The sequence below is a fragment of the Formica exsecta genome, unplaced genomic scaffold (genome assembly GCF_003651465.1).
Source record: "Formica exsecta isolate Colony F162 unplaced genomic scaffold, ASM365146v1 scaffold1, whole genome shotgun sequence".
NCBI lineage: Eukaryota > Metazoa > Arthropoda > Insecta > Hymenoptera > Formicidae > Formica > Formica exsecta.
In genome coordinates, this window is record NW_021848337.1 from 562241 (window position 1) to 573085 (window position 10845).

The 10845-nt window shown below is 35.5% G+C and overlaps 1 long non-coding RNA gene across 1 annotated transcript in view; it reads left to right on the forward strand.

The window, feature by feature from the left end:
• Positions 1-1797, forward strand: part of LOC115246099 — a 244898-nt gene extending 243101 nt beyond the window's left edge. Inside the window, exon 3 of the long non-coding RNA XR_003885631.1 lies at positions 783-1797. This is a non-coding gene — a long non-coding RNA (uncharacterized LOC115246099). The remainder of the gene's footprint in view (positions 1-782) is intronic.
• Positions 1798-10845: the final 9048 nt, after the last annotated feature.

Here is a 10845-nt window from a genome sequence, read left to right on the forward strand (position 1 = left end):
AAGAGCGGCCACGGTGGATCGCGAAAAGTAACTGGCGAGCCGGCCGACCCCGATTGGCTCGAGTCTGCGCCCTAGCGACAACTCGGGTACACCGGATATAAAATATAGACGCCTAGTGTGTACGTATACCTACGCGCCGCTCTGCGCGGTACGCGGCAACACGGGGGTTGAAAAGGAGGAAACTCTCCTCTCCCTGCGACCCTCACCGGAGGGGGTCTCGTCCTCCCCGTTACCTGCTCTTCTCTTATTCTATTTTCACTCACCGTACCGGTAGTCTCTCCCTCTTTTTCTCTCTATCTATCTCTCTCTCGTCTCTCGTATTCATCCACTACGCGCTTCATATTCCCTCCTTCCTCTCTTCGTCTCCTTCTCTGTCTCTGCGCGTTCTCTCATGTCGTCTCTTCGCTTCCCTCTCGCTTCATCTCATCTTGTCTTCTCTCTCTCTCTCTCTCTATCTTCTTCTCTACTTGCTTCATTCGTGACTATGCGTCTTGTATCGCCTGCCGCAGCGGCGCCGATATACTGTTGCTAGTACGTTGTAACTGCTGATGAAACCTCAAGGTGCATACGTATCTACATGTGAAAGAAAAGGACGCAGGACGCATAGAACACGAAGGCGAATATTTGTCTTAATTCAGGATACACATTAAATGGGTACTGAAATTACATTGTCTTGCGAAAGCGGCACTAACAACATTAAACTACCTCGTTAGATGCTTTCGCGGTAAAAAATAAATATGACATTTTTCTAGGAATTTATATGCATATTTTTATCGTTGCAGATCGCATGGATTATTATCAGATAAAGTAAAATAAGGTAAGTAACGTGTGGCAAATAGACTGCTAAAACTATGATTAAATTTGGCGAATGTGTGCTTCCTAGTTACGTATTTTAAGTTTAAAGTCTACATTGCCTATTTAGGGACTAATTGCGCGCTTGTTTCTTCACGGGAAATTACCTTGCGCTTAGACGATATCGATTTAGTAGCGCTATATGTATGTATATAATGACAATGTTCATTAAGTATATTATAGTACTTACATATACATATATATATTTTTTAATTGGCTATAAAAAGATCGTGAAAATAAAAATATTGTGAATACGTAAATTTCTTTAAGAAGTAATTGATACGGTTTGAAATGATATATCTAACATTGCACGATTACGTTCGTAATGTATGCTAGTTATTGTACAACCTAATAAAACGCGCCGTTATGTTTTTGAATATAAAAAGTTTTATGTCATGTTTCCTTTAAAATCTAGTTGTGTCTCATTACATCATTTCCCTTATATGTATTTCCAAGAAAAAAATAACAATTTTAAAATAATTAGATGAAAAACATTGTCGGCAAAGTGTGATGGGAAATCATATATCCCATGTGTCATTAATTGAATTGTAACAGTATTTATTTATATTAACAATTTGTTATCTATTATCATTATAATTAATTAATAAAAGCATCACCTGGGGCGATAAATCATAGCATATATAAGTTGTTTTCTGTTTCTTGCGATTTTTCAAAATTTACATAATCATATTAATGCGCCGCTATTATTGTCGACAGACATCGATAGGAATTTTTATAGCATATATTGATTTCCAGTACGTTCCACATTTTTGAATTAAGCTATAATGTCATTATATAATATAATTACCTCTTACTTTATTTGTGTGTAATTAAATCTATATTCTATCGACAGTTATTTAATTAACTCAATTATAGATTATCGAAATATTGATTTTCATCGTGTGCTTCACATTTTTTGAGCTATTTAAAATATAATAATACATTATTTTATTTTTATGTAATTAAATTCGCGATTAACGATATTTATGATATTAGATAAAGCTTGATCCTGATGTCTTTTGAAGAGATTCTACCGCATCCTCAATGTAAGATTACATTGTTATTTGTAGTAGGGGTAAAGATAGTTTCGAGGAGCTTGCTGCCCATTATCTTAAAATACAGCTACGATGAAAGTCTTAAAATTGGGCAAATCTGTCGGTAGACTAATTACTCATTAGGACCAACGGTGATTCGAACATTATCCTAACACAGCCGAAAACTTGCCAGCGGCTATTATAGCTGCTCGTAGATCCGTTTTCACGGCTGCTTTAACCAGACGCGGTAACAGGTTTCAGGGCCCCGCGATTTCGTCTGAATTATACGCTATATTAAATTACTCGGCCTGCGTCACCATTACAGTTTGTCGCTCGACAAAGTAGATGTGCGGAACTATTTCTGTCGGATCATTACCGTTAGCTAATGGGTGCGAAACCACGCACGCAGAACTCATATGTTAGCGGAACAACTAACTATTTTTTCCTATGACATTTTGCATAACACGACCTGATGATGTTTATATCCGCGCAGGCGCTTGCTGTTATTCGCTGCTGCGTCATATTTTTCATTATTACTTTCACTTTTCAAACTTTTCCTCTCCAGTCGTTCAAGATATTTTTATTTTATATTTTTATAGAAAAATACGTAGACGCACGTTGTACGCTTTTTCCCCTAACGCAGAGAAAGAAACATAGTATGCTTTTGCGCAGATGCGAATCTACTCAAGTATTCTCAGGGAGCAGAGATACGGTTGATCATGAATAAACGATCGTAATCCTTCATTCAATCGCCCGTGCTCTACGCTCAGTGTAGGGTAAATATATTTTTTACATAAAGAAGCAGCGCGAATGTTACATACACATACACTTGCGTTACCGCGGATTCCAAGAATTATAACGCCGCACCTGTAAATGACTTGTACTACTGCGAAACAAAGGTCGACTGCGAATGTAATATCTATCACGCTAGTCTTAGAAGACAGCACCTTACCAGAAGCAGCACCATAAGCAGTACATCTTCCGCTAATTAGCATTCATATAGCCGCGGTGAGCTTCGCGTAATGCGAATACGTTAATTCCGCCAACTGCTATCGCGTTAGCTTTGCGCCTTTGCTGTTTCGCCGAACCGTATTCCTCGATCGTAGAATGTAAACGGAGCGCCGACATCATTCCGATGCATCGAGTCTCGTGCGCGGAGAACAGCCTCCGTGCGTAGAAGCAGACGTGTTTGTCGTGATAACCTGCCTCCAGGACATATGGAATTACTCGATAAGCTCGCGTTCTCAACCAGCTCGAAGTCAATTCTAGGTTGGGCGGAAGAAAACATCTCTACGCTGTCAGCGTTTCCCGAGGATCTAGAGTAAACAACATGACTAATGATAATGGTGATGCCCCGGTGTGACTTCATACGATTAAATCATGCCGATAAATGTTTTTACAACATAAAGCGCGACGGTTATCTATCATATAATAATTAGTAATATATTAATTTGTTAATTATTGTTTTATAATGTGAAATTAATATTATTATTAATATTAAATCGTTTTAATCGTATCACACAGATTATAATATAAAATATTATGTTATTTTTTATTATATACATATTACTATTTATGCTCTTTTTGCTTATTAATCCTTAATATCCACATAGTAATGTTAAGGTTATTGATCAGTCTGTTAATTGTTCATTATAAAAAATTTGCATTTTTTTATTTAAAATCTCTGTGTGTCTAATAGAAAATAAATCTGATAATGTACATCAGATTTGAAACTATCTCTTTGATCACGTTAATGTAATCGTCTCTTATCCTTTCATCTTATATCTCCTTAAATCTTAATTTAATAATATCTAAATTTTCCGCTGCAAAGAAATTATCATTTCGACCAACACTTGAAGTAGAACTTGCAGAAATATAAGATCGTGCAATGCCATTACTTTCGCGAACTTGTACCAATCTTAATATTAATTTTAATAAACGAGATTACCAAACCTGTTTCACATATTGCAAATACTTCCTTTGCTTTCCCCATCCTTTTCTTTTGCAGTGTATTCGTTACTTATATTAATTACTGTGTATCTTTGCGCAATAACTATTAATTCTGTTTTACCTCGATAATTTATCTTGACGTTACCTTCGAATTATCAGCTAGAGTTAACGTGAAATGGCTTGAGCATTTACAGCCCGGTTTTTTACGAAAGGAGGGTAAATAAAGTATACTGTAATTTTCGTTTAAGGGAATCCTTAAAGCGGAGGACGATTAATGCCTACAACAGTCGTTGCAGGTATGTGTAAAAATAATATTATATGTAATATATAATATATATAGTATATAGTACGCGCACATAATATATAGTATAAAATAATTTAACTGTTTTTTTGTAAGACTTCAACAAAGACGTCGATGCATATTTTCTATTACTAAAATCATTTAAGAAACTTTATAAGTATAAAAGAAGACTTATGAAAACAATAATATATATTCACAATTTTAAATTTAAATGTTTACACGTACAAGAAATTATGTGTATTATGTTACTGCAGGAAATACTTACTGTTAGCATAAGTCTTACAAATACATCGGGGGAAGCGGGTTTCATAAAGTTGAATCAGCAAATATGTTGCCATGATAATTAATCAAAGAATGTGCTTTGTAATGCTCAATGCACACGGTATTCAATACCTCTGTTCGTTGAATCTGCTGTCTTCGTTAAATTTCGCAGCACGTACTGCAAAGCGACATGTTTATTATATTCGCGGAATAACCCACCCACCTGTGCGGATTATCCGTATGTAGTTAGAAGAGCTCACATAATGTTTGAGTGAACGTCTGACCTGACATTTTCATAATATCTCTATTTAGATTGTCACGTTGAACGAATTTTAGGAGCTAAATGAGAAAAGACGACCTGTCAACTGATTATACATATAATCTTAAGCCTATATAACTGATTTCTCCTATCTTTTATTGTAAGACTGAGTGTATATATGTGGCTTATGTTTATTTATACAATTATACAAATAGAAAGAAACTGTTTGAGAATGTGACTAAAAAGAATAGCTATCAATAAAGAGAAAAAAATATAGACCCGTATTTCTCTTTCGTCAAAGTTAAGAAATATGATTGTGATTGCGTCTGACGCAATAACATCCCTTAGACAACTCGTGCATGGCATAGAGTCGGACTAGTCACTTGTTATGCATGATATATTGCGGCATGCTTTCTACGTGTCTTCGTTATATTCCTGTTCATATCTTCTCATCGTGCGATAGCACACTCTATTACGTGAATATTGAGAATAACATATCTCTTATTTTTCTTTCTCCCTTCCCCTTCCATGTAGGTAATATATAAACATTGTGGAATACGGTGTGTGTTAAAAATATATGATAGGTAAATCCCATAATAAACATAACGTTTTTCATCAAGTTATATTAAGTGTATAGTAAATTTAAGAATGCATATAAGGTATCGATTATTGTCTGTTCATTTGAATCATTAATGGATAAAAATATCAATATTAATTGAATAGTTTAGTACATATTCGTGTTTAATTCGGATAACCTCTCTATTGAAATATATACATATTATGATCGAATAACATTAGTTATGCCACCTGAGTAAATCAAGGAAAACATGTATAGGCTTGTTCTACAATTTGCGTGCAGAATGGTCGTTACATGTATTTATGCTTTCAACGATGCTTCATAGAACTCGGATATCGATATAACGAAGAGATTGTACTTGTAAAGCGTATATAGACAGCTCATAATATTGCTCATAATTATTATAGGTAAAATATGAAATACATTGATTATGCTCGAAAACACAAATTAATTAGATTAAATATAACGAACACCCGATTCTCTCTTTCGGAGTGCATATACATTATGATATGTATAAATAGTAACTAGTCAATTTAATATTTTAAAATGCTATATAGTTATACATATATATATGAATGCATATTTATATAGATACTGGTGCACACACAAATAAATGTAATCCAATAAAATTAAATGAAGCATATGGAATACACTTGGTGGTTTGTTGCAATTATCTGCTCTTCGCATTTCTCTTTTAGTATTTTAAGTTTGTTTACCCTAACTTTAGCAGAAAGAATGCATCAAGTGTGTACGATCCGTCTCAAGAGTTTTACGGCATGAACTACCATTGCTCGCTTGAAATACTCTGATTAAATGTCGGCTGAATATTTCCCTTCTAATGTAAACAATAAACATTTCCGCAAGATGAAAATTATATTTTATGTTACGTTTCTCTTCGTGAATTCTGTTTTATATCTACTATCTTTCTTCCAATTGTAATAATAAACAGAAAATTATACCTATCTCTTTCTAAAGTTTTTATACTGTTATTTATACATGTATATTATTCTTTACAACAATAATAGTTTTTATTATTTCTTTTCATTATAAATTGTGAAAAAGAACATATTTAATAGGATTATATTTTTCTAGATTGACGAATTTTTTTTTCTTATACTCGCTAAGTCTCTACATTATGCGTACATATGTTGATAAAACATAAATAAATCCTTGTGTTCTTATACACGTATTCAATAACAACCTGTCATGACGGAATTCTCGCGACACAAGTCTGCATACGTATATACAAAATACGTATAACAAAAGTTGGAAACTTATAAGACGTCAGAAAGTTTCTAAGATAATACAACAAGACACAAACGCGTTCTGGCAGCGTCGGCAGTACTACAACTTTCCCAATTTGCTATCTATGACTACAACTGCAGATTCTAACTCAATACGCGCCCCTTAATATTCATCAAATTGGCCAAGCGTATAACGTCTTTAAGGCGTTGTCCAACTTAGCCTAGATCAACTAGATAATACTTGAGCGCTAACTTTTCCAACTAAACACATTAGACATACGTGACGTAGTTAGTTTGAAAGATATCGTAACATTTTGCGGGAGAGATAATACAAGTTACGTAATATAAATTATAACAGCGCTACTCTGAGAAATTTCAATATTACGATCCGTTCGTCCCACGATGTGAATAGTTTTTATTATTTCTTTTCATTATAAATTGTGAAAAAGAACATATTTAATAGGATTATATATTTTTCTAGATTGAGACGAATTCTTTTTTCTTATACTCGCTAAGTCTCTACATTATGCGTACATATGTTGATAAAACATAAATAAATCCTTGTGTTCTTATACACGTATTCAATAACAACCTGTCATGACGGAATTCTCGCGACACAAGTCTGCATACGTATATACAAAATACGTATAACAAAAGTTGGAAACTTATAAGACGTCAGAAAGTTTCTAAGATAATACAACAAGACACAAACGCGTTCTGGCAGCGTCGGCAGTACTACAACTTTCCCAATTTGCTATCTATGACTACAACTGCAGATTCTAACTCAATACGCGCCCCTTAATATTCATCAAATTGGCCAAGCGTATAACGTCTTTAAGGCGTTGTCCAACTTAGCCTAGATCAACTAGATAATACTTGAGCGCTAACTTTTCCAACTAAACACATTAGACATACGTGACGTAGTTAGTTTGAAAGATATCGTAACATTTTGCGGGAGAGATAATACAAGTTACGTAATATAAATTATAACAGCGCTACTCTGAGAAATTTCAATATTACGATCCGTTCGTCCCACGATGTGAATTGTATACTCATTTATAATTATAAATCTACTTCTAATTATCCACTGCAATTCGCGCGACGTTTAAAGGGTTTGCCTAAATATAAAGTTAGATTGGCTTCGTTTATTTAGCCATAAACTTAGCTTTCAAACTATTAAATTTCACGAAGACTATGCCGTGGAAACATACGAAGTAAGTTCCTTTGCATATACCTCTGCAAAATAAATGCATTCTCTGACGGCTTTCGTCATGACATAATGCAATGAATATTTGATTACAATGCGTACAATGTTGTTGAAATCCATATCATAATCAATATACTAGTGAGAATTCCGATATCAATACTGATGCTGAAACACTGTAAATTATATAGAATGTCCTAAATATCGCCCATTTGCTCTCGATTGTACTGGATAAACATTCTATGTCATTTATTTCAATATTTGGAGGTGTCAATAATTTATGGATTGTAAATAATATCGAAATAGAAAGAGCTCTATATATACATATTTTAATTTTGTAAAATATATCATGTCTCAATTTTCAATTATATTTTAAAATATTATATATTCCTGTTATGCGATATATTATTACATTAATTCATTTTCTCTAACAGTGTACTGTTCTAAATAAAAGTAACTACTTTTTAATAAAAGTTGACCTCTCTCTCTCTCTCTCTCTCTCTCCGTCCTCTCTCTCCCCCTCTTCAAGAGGTTTTTGTCCGCGCATTGTATAGCGAATGTATCTCGCTGGATAGTTTTTAATTACGCGAGTATGCGAAAAGCATCGCACTTGTACTTTATTTTAGCGGTCCTTCATGAAAGCATAAAGTATCCTGGATATATCATGAAGTTTTCATAACTCACGCCACTTACCGTGAATATATGCTCAGCCTGGCCACATCGCTGATATTACCCCTCACGTTGCGCGACATTTTATTCTACATTTATGATCACTATAAGCTAAGATCGTTATTCCCGTAGCCGTATTTTTCACCATTATCGACTAATAGGGTCATAAATCGGACGACACGAATGAAAAAGTGTAGTGGCCACGCGTCGTTATCGTGCGATGATCCACAACGAACGGAAATGCCAGTTGATCTAAATTTAAAGCATCAGATTTTATAATAACGCCAAAGCCAAAGAACCGTTTTATAGTGATAGAATACATTATTCTCTCTATAGCTTTCTCTCTCTCTCTCTCCATATATAATATATATAATCTCAGTAAGTCAATAGCACGATTAATATATATAAATTAGACGCAGCGATGACTATTATAAATGTAAATTGCTAGGAAGGCTCGATATTTCGAACATAGTGAAATAAATTATGAGTCGCGTATTAGGTACTAAAATAACCGAGAATCAGCTACCGCGATAATCATTATTCATCGTTTGCATCTAAGATTAACAGTAATTAGCTGCGCCATTCCCTCCCTCTCTCTCTCTCTGCCATTATTAAGACATTTATTGATAGAAACGCAATCAATATAATTAACATCATTACAGCTTTACATATCAAATATGATAGAAACTGTAATCGAAACTATACGAACCATAGTTCGATAATTAGATTTTGTATTTAAGCAAAAATTTTGTAATTGCAGTTCTGATTGCAATGTCGATGATACATCGATGTACACTTATCTCCTTACAACCCAGGTCTTAATCTGCTTTAAGTGCACTCCAACGTTCGACGATTCCGTTTGAATTAAGACACGCAAGAACCATCGCTGAAGTCTGTTTGTCGCTACGACAGTGAAATACAGCGGATCTCGTTAGCCAAATTTCGGTATTATCAACTCATTAGCATATCGCCTTCGGGCCGAGATAGAGATATAAAAACGTTAATCCCCGTTAAGTGCACTCAAGTCCGTCGATTCGTTCGGAATAATTGCGCGACGCAGATATACCCTCCCGTTCTCGTCCAGTCACGCCGCTCCCTGGTGCTTTGTCTTTCATGCACCCGCTGGAGGATACCGCAAACGTTGCCCACGGCGGCTGCGGTACGGTTCACGATCCTGCACATAACGGCCTGCGCTTTGACAAGTTTACGACGTTTAACGGGATGCAAATGCCATGCGGAGGCGCGTCCGCACGCAGGTCCAGCCGGACGATAAAGAGTGGAATACGCGAAATGTCGGGGAATAAAATGAGGGAGATGTGAGAGAGAGAGAGAGAGAGAGAGAGAGGGAGGGAGAAACCGGCGTAATTACATGTGTACAGAAGAGGGAGAGCGCAGTGTACTCTAATCCTCGTATAACGGACGAGAAGAGGCGCTTCGGCACCGGAGAATGCTGGCCAAACGCCAACTGCTAGACAGTAGAAACGGTTGTTTCGGCTGAAAACTATATCACCGCGGTAATTCGCCACGGATGTGACGCGTATGTACGCGCGATGCGCGCAGAGAACACGCCAAAGCGAGCGTAAGTACTTACGGCCACCAGTTGCCTGCTCTTCGTCGGTCCATAATAATAGAGATTACCCGTTATAGATCAAGTAACTTTATCACTGCAACGCGAGATATTATACTGGCTGTATTAAAAGAATAATCAAAGATATTTGGCTGAAATATTAGAGAAAGATGTTCTTTTGCGATCACATAACGCTACTTTTACAAGAACGTAAAAAATAACTTAAATAATTTGAAAATCGTTACATTGAATTTGAAAATTATTTTACAATTGGCGTCAAATGTGCATAAAAAAACCAACATTAATTTTAACAAGATTTTAGATATGTTCTTTAAATATGAATTAACTTTACTCTATTATATATAATTCCACAGCGCAATCGCGTATGACCTGAAATAATTATAACATCCAACTATTTCAATATAATTAAAATTTTGACCTATTTGATTTATTCCTATTCATACTATAATTACTCATTATTTCAATGTATATTTAAAATACGCAATTTTAAAATGGTCCACATTTGTATCAAAATATAGAACGTCGTTCGATCGTAGCACTGCGCAAAAACCAAAGTACTCGAAAATATTTACAGAGCTGTGTTTCCATAAGCGAACGATAGCGATGGCTTTTGGAACTGCAGCTACACGTTTCTCTCTTACCATTTGGTATATTTACGCCAGTACTAGACCTTGCTGGCGAGTGTTTTCGTCTCGCTGACTATATCGTTGGCAGCTCACTGCGTATATACGCGGTGAACCCACACGTATGTAAGTACTTACGACCACCAGTTGCCGCCTCTTTCCCCGGCGTTACATCCATCGAAGTATAAAGCGTCGTTTAGCAGCGTGGACGGGATAGTTTATTGATCATTGCGGCGGAAGCAAGAATTACCTTCGTTCGCGCCCTTACGTCGTAAATAGAAAA